This window comes from Pongo pygmaeus, chromosome 9 (assembly GCF_028885625.2).
Source record: "Pongo pygmaeus isolate AG05252 chromosome 9, NHGRI_mPonPyg2-v2.0_pri, whole genome shotgun sequence".
Lineage (NCBI taxonomy): Eukaryota > Metazoa > Chordata > Mammalia > Primates > Hominidae > Pongo > Pongo pygmaeus.
In genome coordinates, this window is record NC_072382.2 from 59,611,342 (window position 1) to 59,628,902 (window position 17,561).

At 36.0% G+C, this 17,561-nt stretch overlaps 1 protein-coding gene and 1 pseudogene across 4 annotated transcripts in view; both read left to right on the top strand.

Annotated features, from left to right (window-relative positions):
• SOX6 (SRY-box transcription factor 6) overlaps positions 1–17,561 on the top strand; it is a 664,535-nt gene that overhangs the window by 126,102 nt on the left and 520,872 nt on the right. For 3 of the 4 annotated variants that reach the window (XM_054438792.2, XM_063671129.1, XM_063671128.1), the window contains exon 2: positions 14,257–14,329. The exons of the other annotated variant lie outside the window; for it this stretch is intronic. The gene's annotated coding sequence lies outside the window, so the exon portion shown is untranslated. The remainder of the gene's footprint in view (positions 1–14,256; positions 14,330–17,561) is intronic. 4 annotated transcript variants of the gene reach the window in all.
• LOC129007567 (aldo-keto reductase family 1 member B1-like) lies at positions 5,916–6,890 on the top strand (annotated as a pseudogene).

Here is a 17,561-nt window from a genome sequence, read left to right on the forward strand (position 1 = left end):
TTTTACTTTCAGTTATGGACTTCTCTTATACTTCTGGCAAGCTTAGCTAAATATTTTGAGAATATGGCATTAGGTTTATGTAAACTTAGAACTGTTATATCTTATTGATGAATTGACTTTTTAATCATTACTATTACTGTTACTATTATCTTTATCTCTAATAATACTCTTTGCCTTTAACCCTTTTTTGTCTGATATTATAGTTTTCTTTTGGTTAGTGCTTGCACCAAAACCAAAATCTATTTAACTCAGAACTTTCTAAACTTATATGAACATAGAATTTTATCAAGCATAGTATATATTAATATCTCAGGAAACAAGTGGTATATAGAACACACTTTGTAAAATAGTGATCTAAAATATATGATTATTAAAGGAGTATACCTAGGGGGTCATAGATAAGAGAGCTATTTAGATATCTCCAGTTGGGGAGTCCATTAAAACAGGGTTAAGCAAACTATGTCCAGGGAGCCCAATCTGGCACACTACCTGTTCTTGTAAATAAAATTTTATTGGAATACAGCTATGCCCACTTATATATGTAATTTCTATAATTGCTTTTGCTCTATGATGGCAGAGTTGAGTAGAGAGACCATATGGCTATCAAAGCTTAAATTGTTTACTATCTGGCCTTTTACAGAAAATTTGGCAATTATTTTCCTGCTAATAATTGCCAAAAATTGTTGAACACTTATTACTTTGTGGGCTCAATATGTTGCTAGATATTTTATGTAGATAATCTCATTTTATTATCCTAAAAATCTTTTAAGGTAGGTGAGATGAGATTGTGTTTATTTTACAAATGAGGAAACTAAGATGCAGAGAAATTAAATAATTGCCCATGGTTACATATCTAGTAAATGTCAGAACCAGGGTTTGAAGCTAGATCTGCCTCCTAGCCTTCACTTGCTTAGTATACTAGACTGCCTTCTGGTTCCTGTTGTTTTGGTAGAGTGTGAAGTAATGGAACAAAAAGTTAAGAAGGTTAAAAAACTCATACTTTGCCATTTTTACTCAAAGAGGTTAGCTATGTTAAGTATACCTGTTAAGTGCCAGGGTACTGTACTAATTGCTTTACATGTTATCTCATTCAGTTTTAGCAATGAATCTGTGTTGCATTTTATAGATAAGGAAATTGAAGTTATTTATCAAGGAAAAAGTAGTTAATCTATCTCAGACCATACTTTCAGAGGGATATTGCTGATTTAAAGATAGATAACTCTATTGACTATGTCTATTATATAATACAGTGGATACACACCACAAATGTTTCCTCATGCTGTTGTCTAGGATTCCAAATAAAAGTTTTAATAACCACATAATGACATAATATTATGCCTAGTGAGTGGGCTGTATTTTAAACTTTCCCTTATTTTTGGATGTAGGATATAGAACTCACATTATTAATTAGAAGATTTACTTGCATGTTAATGACAATTTAGAAAATACTCTGAATGTTGCTCAAGATTGTGACCTTCGCAAGTGTGAACGCTGTATAAAATAGTAGAACTGCATACTTTTTTTTGCTTAATTTATTTTTTCCAATTTAAAATGTTCAGCATTAAGGAAATTTAGAAAAATGTGAAAAATGGAAAGAAAGTGTTTACCTGTTGTCCCATGCCCAATGGCAGCCTTTGTTAACAGCTTATTCCTCTCAGTCCTTTTCCTAAGAACATAGTCTTTTATTATTTTTTAAAAAGTGTGTGAATATAATTTTTATCCCCCCTTTTTGGCTTTATGTCGTGTACCTAGTCATGGGAAACTCTGACTTAAAATGAAAGCTCTGTCAGCAACTTGTCATGTGGTCCTAAGTGAGTTGTATGTCTGTTTCCTTGCCTGTAAACTTGGGCACATTTCATTCTGCTATCCCTGATATTTTTACTCAGAATGTGAGGCAACGTCTGAGGCTAGGCCAGATCTTGTCTGGACTTTAAAGTGAAATCTTCAAATTGTTATGAAGAAGATACAGTAAAATGATAAGCAGGATCTCTCCACATGATCCTCTTTGTTTCTTTGTTTTTGAGAGTGAGCAAAAGACCTAAGGTAAGGTTGAGAAGGACTAACCTGTAGTGTGCAACTAAGCTCCTAGTGGGTCTACAGTGTTTATTTGTTAGGTGTGATAATGTGGTAGCATTGCCAAGGACACAACTGTAGGGTCTTTTACCCTTAAGGAATTCCTCTTTAAAAAGTGGATGACTTTACTAGCCACCACATCACCTAAGATGTGACTTGAGCTCATTTCATTTGAGTCTTAGGGAAAAAGCAAAAAGGGAAATACATTTATGGAAGGCATACCCCATCTAGGAAGCATTTTCATATATCAAATCCCCACAAAAATTTTGGGAGGTAAATGTTAACATCCTCATCTTTAAAAGTTTTTTTTTTATTTTAGAAAGTGAGATTATATAGTTTTATAATCTGCTTTCTTCTCTTTACACATTTCATACAAAGCTGTAATTATTTGTCTTCTTTCCTAGGCTGTGAACTCCTTGAAGTCACCAACTCTACTGCATTCATTTTTGTTTTCTCAGGGCTTAACACATTGCCCGGCACAGAGTAAACATCCAGTAAATGATGAGTAAGGATGATTTACTCTAGGAATTAGGACTCTTAGATAATTAGCCCATAGTTATAAAATGTTTATTTTTCTTTTGTTTCAGCATCTCTCTTCGTTTTAATTTCTACCATGAATTTAGAAATGCTTGAAAAATGTAAAGTGCCACATACATGCCAGTTGAGACTGTGTTGACTCTCTGTATTCCCATAAGTTGTTCTGGTCTGTATCCAGTTGATAATGCAGTTGCTATTTTTATAGTAGTCTAAGTACATATTTGCCCAATAGGCGGTGTCAACTCATGTAAGTTACTTGCTGTTATTTGCCTGATACTTTTAAATTACAGAGCTCCATTACTGAAGTCATTATTTGTGCTTAAGAGGGAGTGGTACTGAGAGTGGTAACAAGAAGACTTTCAAAAAATGAGGATTAAAATGGACCATCTTTAGCTGCCTTTAAATTTATCTTGATTTAATTATCTAGAACAAGTACAAAGAATGGCCCTGCCTTAGTTTTTTCTATACGTCTACTCTATACAAAATGTGCTGATTAAAAAGACTTAAAAATTAGAATTTATTTGCAAGATTTTGTTAAATGATTGCTTTTTAAATCTCTGCCACTCTACTGTTACTCCATTTTGTGAGCAGAACTCAGGGAGAGAAAACTCAGCAAGGATAGGAATCCTCTTCTCTTTCTGGATATGATAGTGCACTGCAAATGCAAGACTATTCTAACTATGTCATCTATCTTACAATGAATCCAAATGGTCATTCCTGGAGGTCTGGGATTATGCTTTATTGTCCTATATCCCTAGAAATTCCTATTCATGCCATTCATTCTGTGGGCTCTCAGAAATATTAATTGAATTGCTGAAGACTTGCTTGTATCTTTATCTCAGATTTTTTAAAAAAGCACCCTGCAATAACTAAGACTTAATTTTTTAGCTAAATTCCATGTCTAGTTTCTAATACCTCCTTATATTTAAAAAAAATCCTTATTTTATTTTTAAAAAACAGAAACTCCAAAATCATTGAGAATCTTTTCTGTAAAATAAGACATTTTACAGAGTTACAAAATTTTCATTTTTCCATACAAGTTTTTGTGAGCATACCCACATTTAGCACAGTTGCTCTTTAGCCCGGGAGTTTTTGAATTTTAGTGTGCTAGGAATTACCTGAGGACAATGCGTAAAATTAGATTCATGGGCCAGCTCTCAGAATCACAGAATTGATTGGTTTGGGTGGAGCTCTAATAATCTTTAAAATTATTTTCTTTTATTTTATTTTTGAGATGGAGTCTCGCTCTGTTGCCCAGGCCAGAGTGCAGTGGCGCAATCTTGGTTCACTGCTGCCTCTGCCTCCTGGGTTCAAGTGATTCTTCTGCCTCAGCCTCCTGAGTAGCCGGGACTATCATGCTCGGCCGATCTTTGTATTTTTAGTAGAGACGGGGGTTTCACCATGTTGGCCAGGCTGGTCTCAAACTTCTGACCTCAAGTGATTCGCCCACCTTGGCCTCCCAAGGTGTTGGGATTACAGGGGTGAGCCACCACACCCAGCCACAATTTTTTTATTTTAATAAGCACTCTAGGCAGTTCTGATATAGGTAGTCTGTGGATTATGTTTTGATAATGACTTTTTTTCTCCAGTCCTACTCATACAGGACCCTGTTTGCCTTTTTAAAAACTAGTATTATTAAGTCGTTATCTCTGAAACCAGACAGGCCATAAGAAAAAAAGATCTTAAAAAAGACAATAATAGGTGTTATTTCAAAGAAGTGTATTTTGATAAGAAAAGCAAGGGGCAAGAAGGAATAAAGGAGAACAAGTTTATTAAGTGAAAAGTTACAAAACATATTCTTTTTTACCCACTGCCAAATTTTTATTTGATTTTGGTCAGGTTGGCGTGCTGCCTTCTCTTTATGAAGTATGTGGAATTTTTCTACAGTGAAGATGTCAAAATACAAATTTTGGGGATTAAGTCACATGGTAATTCTGTAAATAGTTTTTGGAAGTTTGTGGTCTATATTTTGATCTTGGTTCATAATGATAAGCTGCCTTTGTAAAATACCTTCATAAAGTAATGACATGCAGTCTTCTAAATATTCCCTTCCTTCCCCTCTCCTCCCCTCCCCTCCCCTCCCCTTCCCTTTCCTTCTCTTCCCTTTTCTGAGACAGTATCTCACTCTGTTGCCCAGGATAGAATGCAGTGGCGTGATCATAATTCACTGCAGCCCCAACCTCCTGTGCTCAAGTGGTCTTCCTGCCTCAGCCTCCTGGGTAGCTGGGACTACAGGTTTGTGTCACCATGCCTGGCTAATTTTTTTTTTTTTTTTTTTTTTTGAGATGGAGCCTTGCCCTGTCACCCAGGCTGGAGCGCAGTGGCAAGATCTCGGCTCACTGCAACCTCTGCCTCCAGGGTTCAAGCGATTCTTCTGCCTCAGCCTCCTGAGTAGCTGGGATTATAGCCACGCGCCACCATGCCCAGCTTATTTTTTGTATCTTTAGTAGAGACAGAGTTTCACCATGTTGGCCAGGCTGGTCTCAAACTCCTGACCTCATGACTTGCCCACCCTGGCCTCCCAAAGTGCTGGGATTACAGGTGTGAGCCACTGCACCTGGCCGCCTGGCTAATTTTTAAATTTCTTTTGTAGAGACGGGGGTCTCACTTTGTTGTCCAGGCCCGTTTTGAACTCCTCACCTTAAACGACCCTCCCACTTTGGCCTCCCAAAGTGGTGGGATGACTGGTGTGAATCACTGCACCTGGCCCTCATTTTTTTTGTTTTGTTTTGTGTAGACAGTATTTTTATACTGACCACCTTTGTTCATAGATAGCTCTTATTGAATTATTCTTTCAGGAGAGCAGTAAAGTGTTGGCAGTTGTAAAAATGTGTCAAATTTATGCAATCCTATCTCTGGTTTACAATTCAGTTACACATGTTGGCAGAGGTGAACTGGTGGGCCTAAGGAAATGCCACAATAATTCCTCCTCTCTTGACCCAGAAATGTCTTGATCCTGACCATATAATTTATTAAAGTAGGCTTAGGGTGTGTTACATGAAAGTGTAAAGGTATTCTTCCTAGTGGGTGTGAATAGTATACATTTTTTAAAAATGTAAACTCCTGGTCCACTCAAGGAGATTTTCGTTTAGGATGTCTGGAGTGGGGCCCAGAAATTTGAACTTTATAAAAGTTTTTTAGGTGATTGTATAATCAGCTAAGTTTTGGTACAACTTTCAACTCTATAAGAATTCTTTCTACAACATTCTTGGTAAAGAGTCATGCAGTCTCAACTTTGACAACTTCTATTTGATGAGGCAACTTATTTCATTGCTTTAAAAGATTTATCTTGGACTGAACTAGGCATGGTTCTGGGTGGGAGTCTGGGGAGTGCAGCAGCCATAGCCAGCCACCTCGTGCTCAGCAACGGTGCGAGGATGTCCATCCTGGGGCTGGGCACCTGGAAGCCCCCTCCAGGCCAGGTGACTGAGGCTGTGAAGGTGGCCATTGATGTCAGGTACTGCCATCTCGACTGTGCCCATGTGTACCAGAATGAGAATGAGGTGGACGTGGCCATTCAGGAGAAGCTCAGGGAGCAGGTGGTGAAGTGCGAGGAACTCTTCATTGTCAGTAAGCTGTGGTGCATGTACCATGAGAAGGGCCTGGTTAAAGGAGCCTGCCAGAAGACGCTTAGTGAGATGAAGTTGGACTACCTGGACCTTTACCTTATTCACTGGCCAACTGGCTTTAAGCCTGGGAAGGAATTTTCCCCATTGGATGAGTTGGGCAATGTGGTTCCCAGGGACACCAACATTCTGGACACATGGGCGGCCATGGAAGAGCTGGTGGATGAAGGGCTGGTGAAAGCTATTGGCATCTCCAACTTCAACCATTTCCAGGTGGAGAGAATCTTAAACAAACCTGGCTTAAAAGATAAGCCTGCGGTTAACCAGATTGAGTGTCACCTGTACCTCATTCAGGAGAAGTTAAGTCCAAAGGCATTGTGGTGACTGCCTACAGCCCCCTCGGCTCTCCCGACAGGCCCTGGGCCAAGCCCGAGGACCCTTCCCTCCTGGAGGATCCCAGGATCAAGGTGATCACAGCCAAGCACAATAAAACTACAGCCCAGGTCCTGATCTGGCTCCCCACGCAGAGGAACTTGGTGGTGATCCCCAAGTCTGTGACACCAGAATGCATTTGCTGAGAACGTTAAGGTCTTTAACTTTGAACTGAGCAGCAAGGATATGACCACCTCACTCAGCTACAACAGGAACTGGAGGGTCTGTGCCTTGGTGAGCTGTGCCTCTCACAAGGATTACCCCTTCCATGAAGAGTTTTGAAGCTGTGGTTGCCTACTTGTCCCTAAGTGACCTATACCTGTGTTTCCTGCCTCATTTTTTTCATTGCAAGTGTAGTATGGCCTGTGTCACTCAGCAGTGGAACAGCAAACTGTAGAGTGGCCAGTGAGGGTGTGTCCAGCTTGATGCTGGATCTGAGGAGCCCTGTCAGTAGAGTAGAGGTCTCTTCCAGTTTGCTTTGCCCTTCTTTTTGCCCTGCTGGGGAAAGTACAACCTGAATACCCTTTTCTGACCAAAGGGAAGCAAAATCTACCAGGTCAAAGTAGTGCCACTAACAGTTGAGTTTTAACTGCTTGGAACTGTAATCCTTTTAGCAAGACTTCTCCTTGCCTCAAATAACAAGTGCTTTTGTGAACTTGAAAAAAAAAAAAGATTTATCTTGGACTGAACTAAAACCTACCACTTTGTAATTTCCACCCACAAGTATTGTTCTTTCTTTGGGAAGGAGGAAAGAGAAACTAATTTTGATCAGCATTTACTATATTACACTTGCTGTGCTAGGTATCATTGCCTCTTATTTGTATGCTTGAAAAAACTAAGGTAATTTCCTTGGCTGCAAAATGGAGTATCAGAATAGATCAGTGGTTATCAAAATGTGGTCTGTGGACACTGGAGATTCCTGAGACTCTTTCACAGGGTGTGTTGTCAAAACTATTTTCATTATAATGGGAAATTGCTAGTTGCCTTTTTCACTGTATTGACATTTGCACTGAGGATGCATAGCAATTTTGGGTTAAAACTGCTGGTGCCTTAGCACACATTAAGACAGTGGCACCAAATTATATTAGTAGTCATTGAATTCTTTATTATTACCACTCACGAAACAAACAAACAAACAAAAAGGTAGTTTCACTTAAAAGCATTTTAGATGAAACAGTAAAATTATTAATTTTATTAACTCTTGACCCTTCTTTAATACTCTGTGTGCTGAAATGTGAAGTATATATAAGGCACTTACACTACATACTCAAGTATGATGGTTATCTTGAGGAAAATCACTTATAATTGAGTTGAACTAACTACTTTTTTCAAAGAACACCATTTTTTACTTGAAAGAACAACTAACAAACACACAATCGTTATTTAGACTTAAAAACTTGGCAGACATATTCTCAAAAATGAACAAAGTGAGCCTGCCTATTTTGTAGAAAACAAGTGACAATTTTTTGTCAATAAAATTTGAGCTTCCAAGAGCAAATTAGTAGTTTGGAAAGCTTTTACCCACCACCAAAATCATGATCGCTTCCCAGTACTTAAAAATGTTTCTGATAAGATAGGGTGGTGGATATTAAGAAACATGGTTTTAACAATATTGCATAATAAAATATGTCAATGTTTTAAACTTAGTGAGCTAATGTTTCTTAAATGAACTAATGTATGATGTTACAAAGCCATGCATGGCTAAAAGATCCATTTAAAGACGATTTGATTTTAGAGTAATGGAATACAAAAAGTTTATTGATATTCAAGTTTTAGATTCCATATTGCACTTAACTTTTGAGAAATGATTACTTGTCAAATTTTGATATAATATAAAAGAATAGCCACAATTATTTGAAAAGGCTATTAAAACATTCTGCCTCTTTCTAACTACCTATCTGTATGAAAATGGATACTTTTCACATACTTCCACCAAACCAACATATCACAACAGATTGAATGCAGTAGCACCTATGATAATCTAGCTGTCTTTTTCTAAACCAGACATTTGAGAGATTTGCAAAGATGTAAAGCAATGTTAGTTTTCTCTCTCTTTTTTTTATTTTGGAAAATATGCTTATATTTCACAAAATACTTTATAATACTATGTAATAGGTTTATTATTGTTATTTAAAATAACTTTAAAAATTTTAAAGTTTTAGTTTCTAATATAGTAAGTATTGATAAACGTAACAATAGCTCTTTGGGACCCTCAATAATTTTTAGAACTGTAAGGGAGTCCTGAGAACAAAGAGTTTGAGCACCACTGGACTCGATGATCTCCAAGTTCATTCCAACCACCGTCATTGAACATGCAACCATTCTATTGTAACATGGTTTCCATAAAGTTTCCTAGCCATTCTCCTCTGAATGCTTTGTCAATGTCCCTTCTAAGTGGTGACCCTCAATACCAAAATAATACTGAAGAGTTATAGGTTGAGCAGCATAGAATACATGAATAGGCTATTATGAGGTGGCTTCAATAATAACTACCTTTGGAGATCTTTAAGAACAGGAGAAATTCCTATTTCTTTGAGGAAGCAAGTTCTTCCAGAACAGCAGAGTGGTGGACTATGTAGCATCTTAAGTTGTCTTCCTTGATACCTCACAAATACTCTAACCTTTTGCATTAGAAGACATAATTTTCTATTCAATACTGTGATGTTTTAAATTATTAACAACTGCAATAAAAAAATACTGGACATTAGCTTAATGTCAGTCCTACTGAAAGTCAAATTTCACATTTTATTATTTATAGTTAATTCAAATTCTGCATAATTTAATATGATTATTAAAGAAAAAGAAAACTAAGCATTATGGAGTTCAATAAACATGGGTTTAATCTAGTAAAGCTGCAAGCAAAAAAAGTGATAATAACAGTGAAGAATTGAAATTTTTAAATTGATGGAGCTTTGGAGGAAATAGCAATAGTTTTAATGCAACAATCACATCTCCTGCAAAACCCACTTGAATTTGCATACAGGATATTTTTGATGTGTAATTTTTATTTTGATATATGAAAGACCAGGCATCGATATTTTCCTAAAAGTTAGTTGAGAAAATAAATGCGTTGAAGACAGTTGTTTTAATTCAGTGGCTCACTATGTATAATATTAGTAAAATCAATGCATCAATAAATTTTAAAAAGTTATTTAATTCTTGACTTTAGTTTTAATCATGCAATGCTATGATTTAATGTAAAAGTGGACAAAATTTGTTACAGGTGTTTTGGAAGCACTTTAGTTCTTTAAATAATACCTTAGAATCATTGAATCTCAGGGCTGTAAGGTCATTTAATCCAACCACCCATTTGATACTTGAACTTTCTTGCTAACTCAAATAATAAAAAGAAGGTGTGGGGGGATTACTAAAAACAGAAATGGGTGTGGCTTAAAGACAGACTTTTAAGCAGGATTTAAAAATGTAGCTTGAAAGCTTTTAAAGTCTAATTATACAGGGAGGTGGCAATGTTTTTATTTGCTATTTACCTTTGATCTATTACCTATTTTTGATAGAGTGGGACATGCTTTTGTGAAAATGTTTATGGTTTCTTCATTTGATGTTAAGATACTCATTTGAAGTTGCCCTGTAATTTTGAGGGTTTTTAAAACTAATATTAATATTTGGCTTTTGCTCCCAGACTAATAGCAAGTTATCCTAGATGTGGGTCATTTCTTTTGAATGTCTAAGTGATATACTGAATTTTAGAAATAGCTTCCTCATTTTGGCATACATTAGACATGCTAAGTATAAAAAAATCTAAATAATATCAAACCATAAGGGTAATAAAGTAAAAATAACCTATAGCACCCTGCCCAATGTTAACATTTTTGTTAAATTATATTTTGTGAAACTTACACATGCATATATATTTGATATTCACATAAATATTTGATATTCTATAAATTGATGGGCTTTTATTATACACTTTTTTTTATTCAACAATATATTGTGGCCATCTTTTTTGTCAATAAATATAGATTTATATAATTATTTTTAATAATTACAGAGTAGTGTTATATGTATGTAGCACAATTTACTTATTCAATCAATAGATTATTCCTAATTTTGGCTATTATAAAAAACTAGTGAACATACATATTAAATGTATCTTTTATCATATTTATAATGAGCTCTTTAAGATAATTTTTGAAATTAGCGTTGAAAATTTTTGAAATTTTTGAAAGTAGCGTTGAAATCTCAAAGGATATGGACAGTAAAAGTTTTAAAACTTATTGTAAAAGTGCCATTCAGAAAAGTCATACATTTATAATCCCATCAATAGTATATGAAAGTGCTTATTTTTCCACACTCTCACCAATACCAGTTTTTGTCCAGTTTATAAAATGTTTTGCCAATATTATGAGTGAAAATATTTTATTTACATTTCTTTGGCTATTTGGGAGCTTCCTAATTTTTAATGTATACATTTTTATATTATTGGACATTTGCATTTCTTCATTTGTACATTTCTTCTTTGTATCCCTTGTTCTTTTTTTTTTTTTTAGACAGAGTCTCGCTCTGTCGCCCAGGTTGGAGTGCAGTAACGCAATCTCGGCTCACTGCAACCTCCGCCTCCCAGGTTCAAGTGATTCTCATGTCTCAGCCTTCTGAGTAGCTGGGATTACAGGTGTGCACCACCACACCCAGCTGATTTTTGTATTCTTGGTAGAAATAGGGTTTCGCCATGTTGGCCAGGCTGGTATCAAACTCCTGGCCTCAAGTGATCCGCCTGCCTCGGCCTCCCAAAGTGTTGGGATTACAGGCATGAGCCACTGCGCTTGGCCCCTTGTGCATTATTATATTGAAGTATTTGTAGCAATGCATGTTTTATTTAGTACATTAAGAATATATCAAAGAATTGATGACTAAATATTATGGAACAAATTACCACCATGGTCAGATGTGTAATAGACTGTGACCCAGGTTGGATTATTGATTGTTTGAAATCCTTGATGGGAAAGGCCATTATTTTTTTAATTTAAATTTTTGTGTTCTTACTGTCCAGTGTGATCTTTAACCCATGGTCACTCTTTGCTGAATGTATAAATGAGCAAATAGAGAGCTGGAACAATCCATGGGTGATTAGGTGTTCTGAGGATTCATTTTACCAAACAGATTGAGATTTTCCAGAACACGTAATGATTTGCTCTGGCATTTCCTTCTCTATCTTTTCACATTTGTGCTGCCCTCAGGACCATAGTGACTGCTTTTGTTTTTGGAAATGTCTTTTTAAGACTAAACTTTTCTAGTTCTTAAAAAGGTACCTATTTCAAGTTGTGTATATATTAATTCTTAACTCTTTGCCCCTCATAAAATGTTGCTTGTTTAGCCTTCAGTTAACTGCATGCAGAACTATGCATTAAAGTCATTTTTAAAACTATATAATGATGAACTCTTTGACCATAGGAACTTATTATTTTTTAATTCTTTGCTGTAAATTTCACCAATAGTGAAAATCCGTTGATAATGAGATTCACAGTTGCTTTTAACATATGTAGCAGGACTGCACTGATATGATGAATAAGATTTATTGACTTTGTATTGGTGTATGTGAAAATATTATTAGTTCTAAATGTCTAGAATCTGACTTGTTCCAAAATTAAAAATATTTCTAGAGTTAGAGATCTTAATTCAAGATAGTTCATTGATTAAAAAATTAAATCTATGCTAACCACAATATTTTCTGGTCGCATTTTCTTTTAGTTCCCCATTCTTTATGTGGAAGTGAAGGAATAGGATGTCTCATGTATCTTGCATAATTCCAATTAATGCTTTTAAAAAAGTAGTTGCCAGAAAAACAAGGTGTGGTATTTTAAAATGTATAAGTACTAAAAACTCTTTTGGATTCTCCTAGAATTTAGACTTTTGGATATACAGCATTTTGCTATAAAATTTATTTTGTGGGTAACTTCTTTATAAGAAAATTATACTTTATAACTCAGCGGGGGTTAGCATGTGAGGATGATTTGAATCAGAACCAGTACTCTTTGATGGTTTTGGATAATACACATAGTGTGTCCAGGTAGGCTTGTCTGGTGTCCCAGATAAAATTACTCTCCCAGATCCCTAAACAGCTGAAGCAGTGAGGAAGAAAAGCGTATAATACCAACAGTTAATGACAGAGCTAGCCAGACTGTCCTGTACTTCTTGCACTGTGGAAGCAGGCGTTAGAGTTGCTGGAAACTGGTGAAACTAGAGAATCCCTGAGGCACCATTTCCTACAAGGACAAGAAGGTCTAGTGAAGAAGTCTAATGGGTATGTTAGCTGTTGAAGCTTAAAGCTGTCCAAATGCCCACACCTTTGTCATCTATCAATCTTTAAAAAAATTAAAAAAAAACTTTTTTTAGAGATTTTTTAGAGATGTTGCCTAGGCTGGTCTTGAACTCCTGGACTCAAGCAATCCACTTGCCTCAGCCTCCCAAAGTGTTGGGATTACAGACGTGAGCCATTGCACCTGGCTCTGTTATCTATCAATCTTGACTAGAAAATAGAATAAATTACCTGGATCATTTAGGTAAAAGCATATTTTAGGGGTTGGAGAGGGCTGAGTTAGATATTTATTTCATATTCATCTTAATTTCAGATGCCTATACCTAATCTATTAAGGTCATTTGTGCTATAATTGCAAGTTGGGTGCAGTGGTTCCTACAAATGATGTTGATCAAGATCCATTGTTTTTCAGAAGGATTTTATTTAAATCTAGTTAGCTGTAACTAACCTAGATATTTGCTAGCTATATTTAAAAACTGCAGATTGAATCAAGCCAGTCCCCAGAGCCTAGGAAAGTTTCTGACCTAATTTAGGAACCCAAGCTCTATTATTATTTTTAGTTGACTACTACTCACAGCCATGCTCAAATTTTTGAAAGAATACAGCCTCTGTAACAAAGTTTCTTTGTTTTAATGGAACTAAAAATATGCTGTATTTAGACCAAACAATAAAAATAAACTACCAAACCACCTTAATGCATGGGGGTCCTGGATAGAGGAAATCATAGGCATTTAGAGGCATAAAATGACTCTTTGTATGTTAAAAATTTGTATAAGGCTAGCTCTGTGTGTTTGAGTTGCATCTGTTACCTCTTCAGCCAGAACTAAAGTATATGTGAGCAAAACAATTTTGGATTGAATTATGGCTTATACAGAATGCATTGTATATAGCCTAAGCATCTTATTGGTTCCACACCTTTGGTAGAACAAACACTGCATTCTTTCTTATTAATTCTACCTACAAGATAGTACTGTTAGACACATTTAAGATATTCTCTGTGAAGCTAATTCATTTCAACTTGCAGACATAAATTAAATGTTTTTCAAATATAAATTATAAGCCTGTTTCTTTCTTTTTTTCTCTTAAAACTTTTTTCCCTTTTGCTCTTACTTATTTGTACTTTTAACACCTACTTTATTACCGATTTTTTTTAAAAGACCAATATTGGATGGAAATGTGGCATTCTTAGATGTAGAACAATGAAATAATTGTTTCTTTTGGCATTATCATTTTGGAAAAAGTTGTTAGAGTAGATGGGGACAACTGCATGATTAAAAATTGTATGATTTGTAGCCAGAAAGTATACTTCTTTAATAAAGCATATAAATGCAATTTACTTATCCTTTTTTATTTCATTTTCTATTAAATTTTCAGGTCACTTTCATGAATTCAAAGGCAATTTACCAGTGATTTCTGGGTGCTGGGGCTGATTTTTTTGTGCATATTTGTAAGTATTGGTTTATCTTTACTTTTCTCATTGTGTAATGAAACAGTTACAGTTTGTAAACAAGTTCTTAACTCCTAGTGCGTGTGAATTTTTATTAGTTTTTCTGCAATTGTTTTGTAATTATTGTTTTTTGATAAGTGTTTTCTTGGGAGGAGCATAGAAAAAAGTACCAGCTGGTAAAGAAGCCTCAATTTGTTGTAATTTCCAGTGAAATAACACAATGCAGGCCCATTATAATAAGTTTAAAGAATAACCATCTTACTCTTTGAGAATAGGGCTCAATTGTAGGAATGAGTTATCTTAAAGAGTCTAGTCTATATACACATGAATAATTTACACTGATAACTTCTGATAGTCTTCTGGTTGTCTGTACTTGAAAAGTGCTATGTGCCTATGCCCATAGAAAAGATGTGAGACAATGTAGAATTCAAAGAGCTGTCAGCACATGAGGAGATAATGTACAGGCATACCTCGTTTTATTGCACTTTGTTTTATTGTGCTTTGCAGATTTTTTTTTAAGGAAATTAGAGATTTATGGCAACCCTGCATTGGGCAAGTCTATTGGCACAATTTTTCCAACAGCATGTGCTCACTTCATGTCTCTCTGTTACATTTTCATAATTCTCACAATATTTCAAACTGTCTCATTATTATTATGTCTGTTATGATGATCTATAATTAGTGATCTTGATGTTACTATTGTAATTATTATGGTGCTGCACCAAACAAGCCCAAATAAGGTGGCAAACTTGTGTGTATTGTGTGTATTCTGATTGTTCCACCAACTGGCTGTTCTTCCATCCCTGTCCCTCTCCTTGAGCCACCCTATTCTCTGAGGCACAACAATATTGAAATTGGGCCAATTAATAACCCTACAATGACTTCTAAGTATTCAAATGAAAGGAAGAGCAGCACATAAAATTCTCACATTAAATCAACAGCTACGAATGACAACTTTGTGAGAAAGGCATGTTGAAAGCTGAGACAGGTCAAAAGCTAGGCCTCTTGTACCAGTTAGCCAAGTTGTGAATGCAAAGGGAAAGTTCTTGAGGGAAATGCAAAGTGCTACTCCCGTTAATTATGAATGATAAGAAAGCAAAATAGCCTTATTGCTGATATGGAGAAAGTTTGAGCAGTCTGGATAGAAGACCAAATGGGCCACAACATTCCCGTAAGCCAAAGCATAATCCAGAGCAAGGCCCTAACTGTCTTCAATTTTTGTGAAGGCTGAGAGAAGGGAGGAAGCTGCAGAAGAAAGTTTGAAGCTAGCAGAGATTGGTTCACAAGGTTTAAGGAAAATAGCAGTCTCCATAACATAAAAGTGAAGGTGACACAGCCAGTGCTGATGGAGAAGCTGCAGCAAGTTATCCAGAAGATCTAGGTAAGACCATTGATGAAGGTGACTACATCAAACAACAGACTTTCAATGTAGATGAAACAGCCTTATACGGGAAGAAGATGCTATCTAGGACTTTGATAGCCAGAGAGGAAAAGTCAGCGCCTGGCTTCAAAGGACAAGTGGAGTCTTTTGTTAGAGGTTAATGCTGCTGGTGAATTGAAGTTGAAGCCAATGCTTATTTACTATTCTGAAAATCTTAGGGCCTTTAGGAATTAACTCTGCCCGTGCTCTACAAATGGAATAAGGAAGCCTGAGTGACAGCACACTTGTTTATAGCATGGTTTACTGAGTATTTTAAGCCCACTGTTGAGACCTACTACTCAGAAAAAAAGATTCCCTTAGAGATGTTATTACTCATTGATAATGCACCTAGCCATCAAGAGCTCAGATGGAGATATACATGGAGATTATTGTTGTCTTCATGCTTGCTAACAGAGCATCCATTCTGTAGGCCATGGATCAAGGAGTAATTTCAACTTTCAAGTCTTATTATTTCAGAAGTACATTTTGTAAGGCTGTAGTTGCCATACATAGTAATTCTGCTAATGGATCTGGGCAACGTAAATTGAAAACTTTCTAGGAAGGAGTCACCATTCTAGATACCATTAAGAATGTTTATGATTCATGGGGGTAAGTAAAAATAGCAATATTAAGAGGAATTTGAAAGAAATTTGTTTCAACCCTCATGGATGACTTTGAAGGGATCAAGACTTCATTGGAGGAGGTAACTGCAGATGTGGTAGAAATAGCAAGAGAAGTGGAATTAGAAGTAGAAGTGGAGCCTAAAGATGTGACTGAATTGCTGCAGTCTCATGATACAACTTGAAAAGATGAGGAGTTGCTTCTTCAAAATGAACAAAGAAAGTACTTTCTTGAGATGGAATCTACCCTGGTGAAAGATGCTGTAAACATTGTTTAAATGACAACAAAGGATTTAGAATATTACATAAATGTAGTTGATAAAGCAGCAGCAGAGTTTGAGAGGATTGACTCAACTTTGAATGATGTTCTGCTGTGGGTAAAATGCTATCAAACAGCATTGTATGTAACAGAAAAATATTTTGTAAAGAAAGAGTCAATCAATGAGGCAAACGTCATTGTCTTATTTTAAGAAATTGCCACAGTCGGATCACAAGGTCAGGAGTTCGAGGCCAGCCTGGCCAACATGGTGAAACTTCATCTCTACTAAAAATACAAAAAATAGCCAGGCGTGGTGGTGCATGCCTGTAGTCCCAGCTACTCGGGAGGCTGAGGCAGAAGAATTGCTTGAACCCAGGAGGCGGAGGTTGTAGTGAGCCAAGATCATGCCACTGCACTCCAACCTGGGCAACAGAGCAAGATTCCATCTCAAAAAAAAAAAAAAACAAAAGAAATTGTCACAGCCACTCCAACCTTCAGCAACTACCACCCTGACCAGTCAGCAGCCATCAACATCAAAACAAGAGCCTCCACCCATCAAAAAGATTATCTCACTGAAGGCTCAAATGATCATTATGATTTTTTAGCAATAAAGTATTTTTAATTAAGGTATATACATTGTTTCTTAGACTTCGTGCCATTGTACACTTACCAGAGTACAATATAGTGTCAACATAACTTATATGTACTGGGAAACCAAAACGTTTGCGTGATTTGCTTTATCGCAACATTTGCTTTATTGCAGTGGTCTGGACCAAACCTGCAATATCTTCAAGGCACGCCTATACTAAGGCATACTGTACTCTTCCCCATTCACAAAACACCATTATATTTTAAATAATATTTTGGAGAACAAAGGTACTTTTTATAAATAAAGAAGGCAAATTTCAAGAAAAAAATTGAATGAACTTTAAA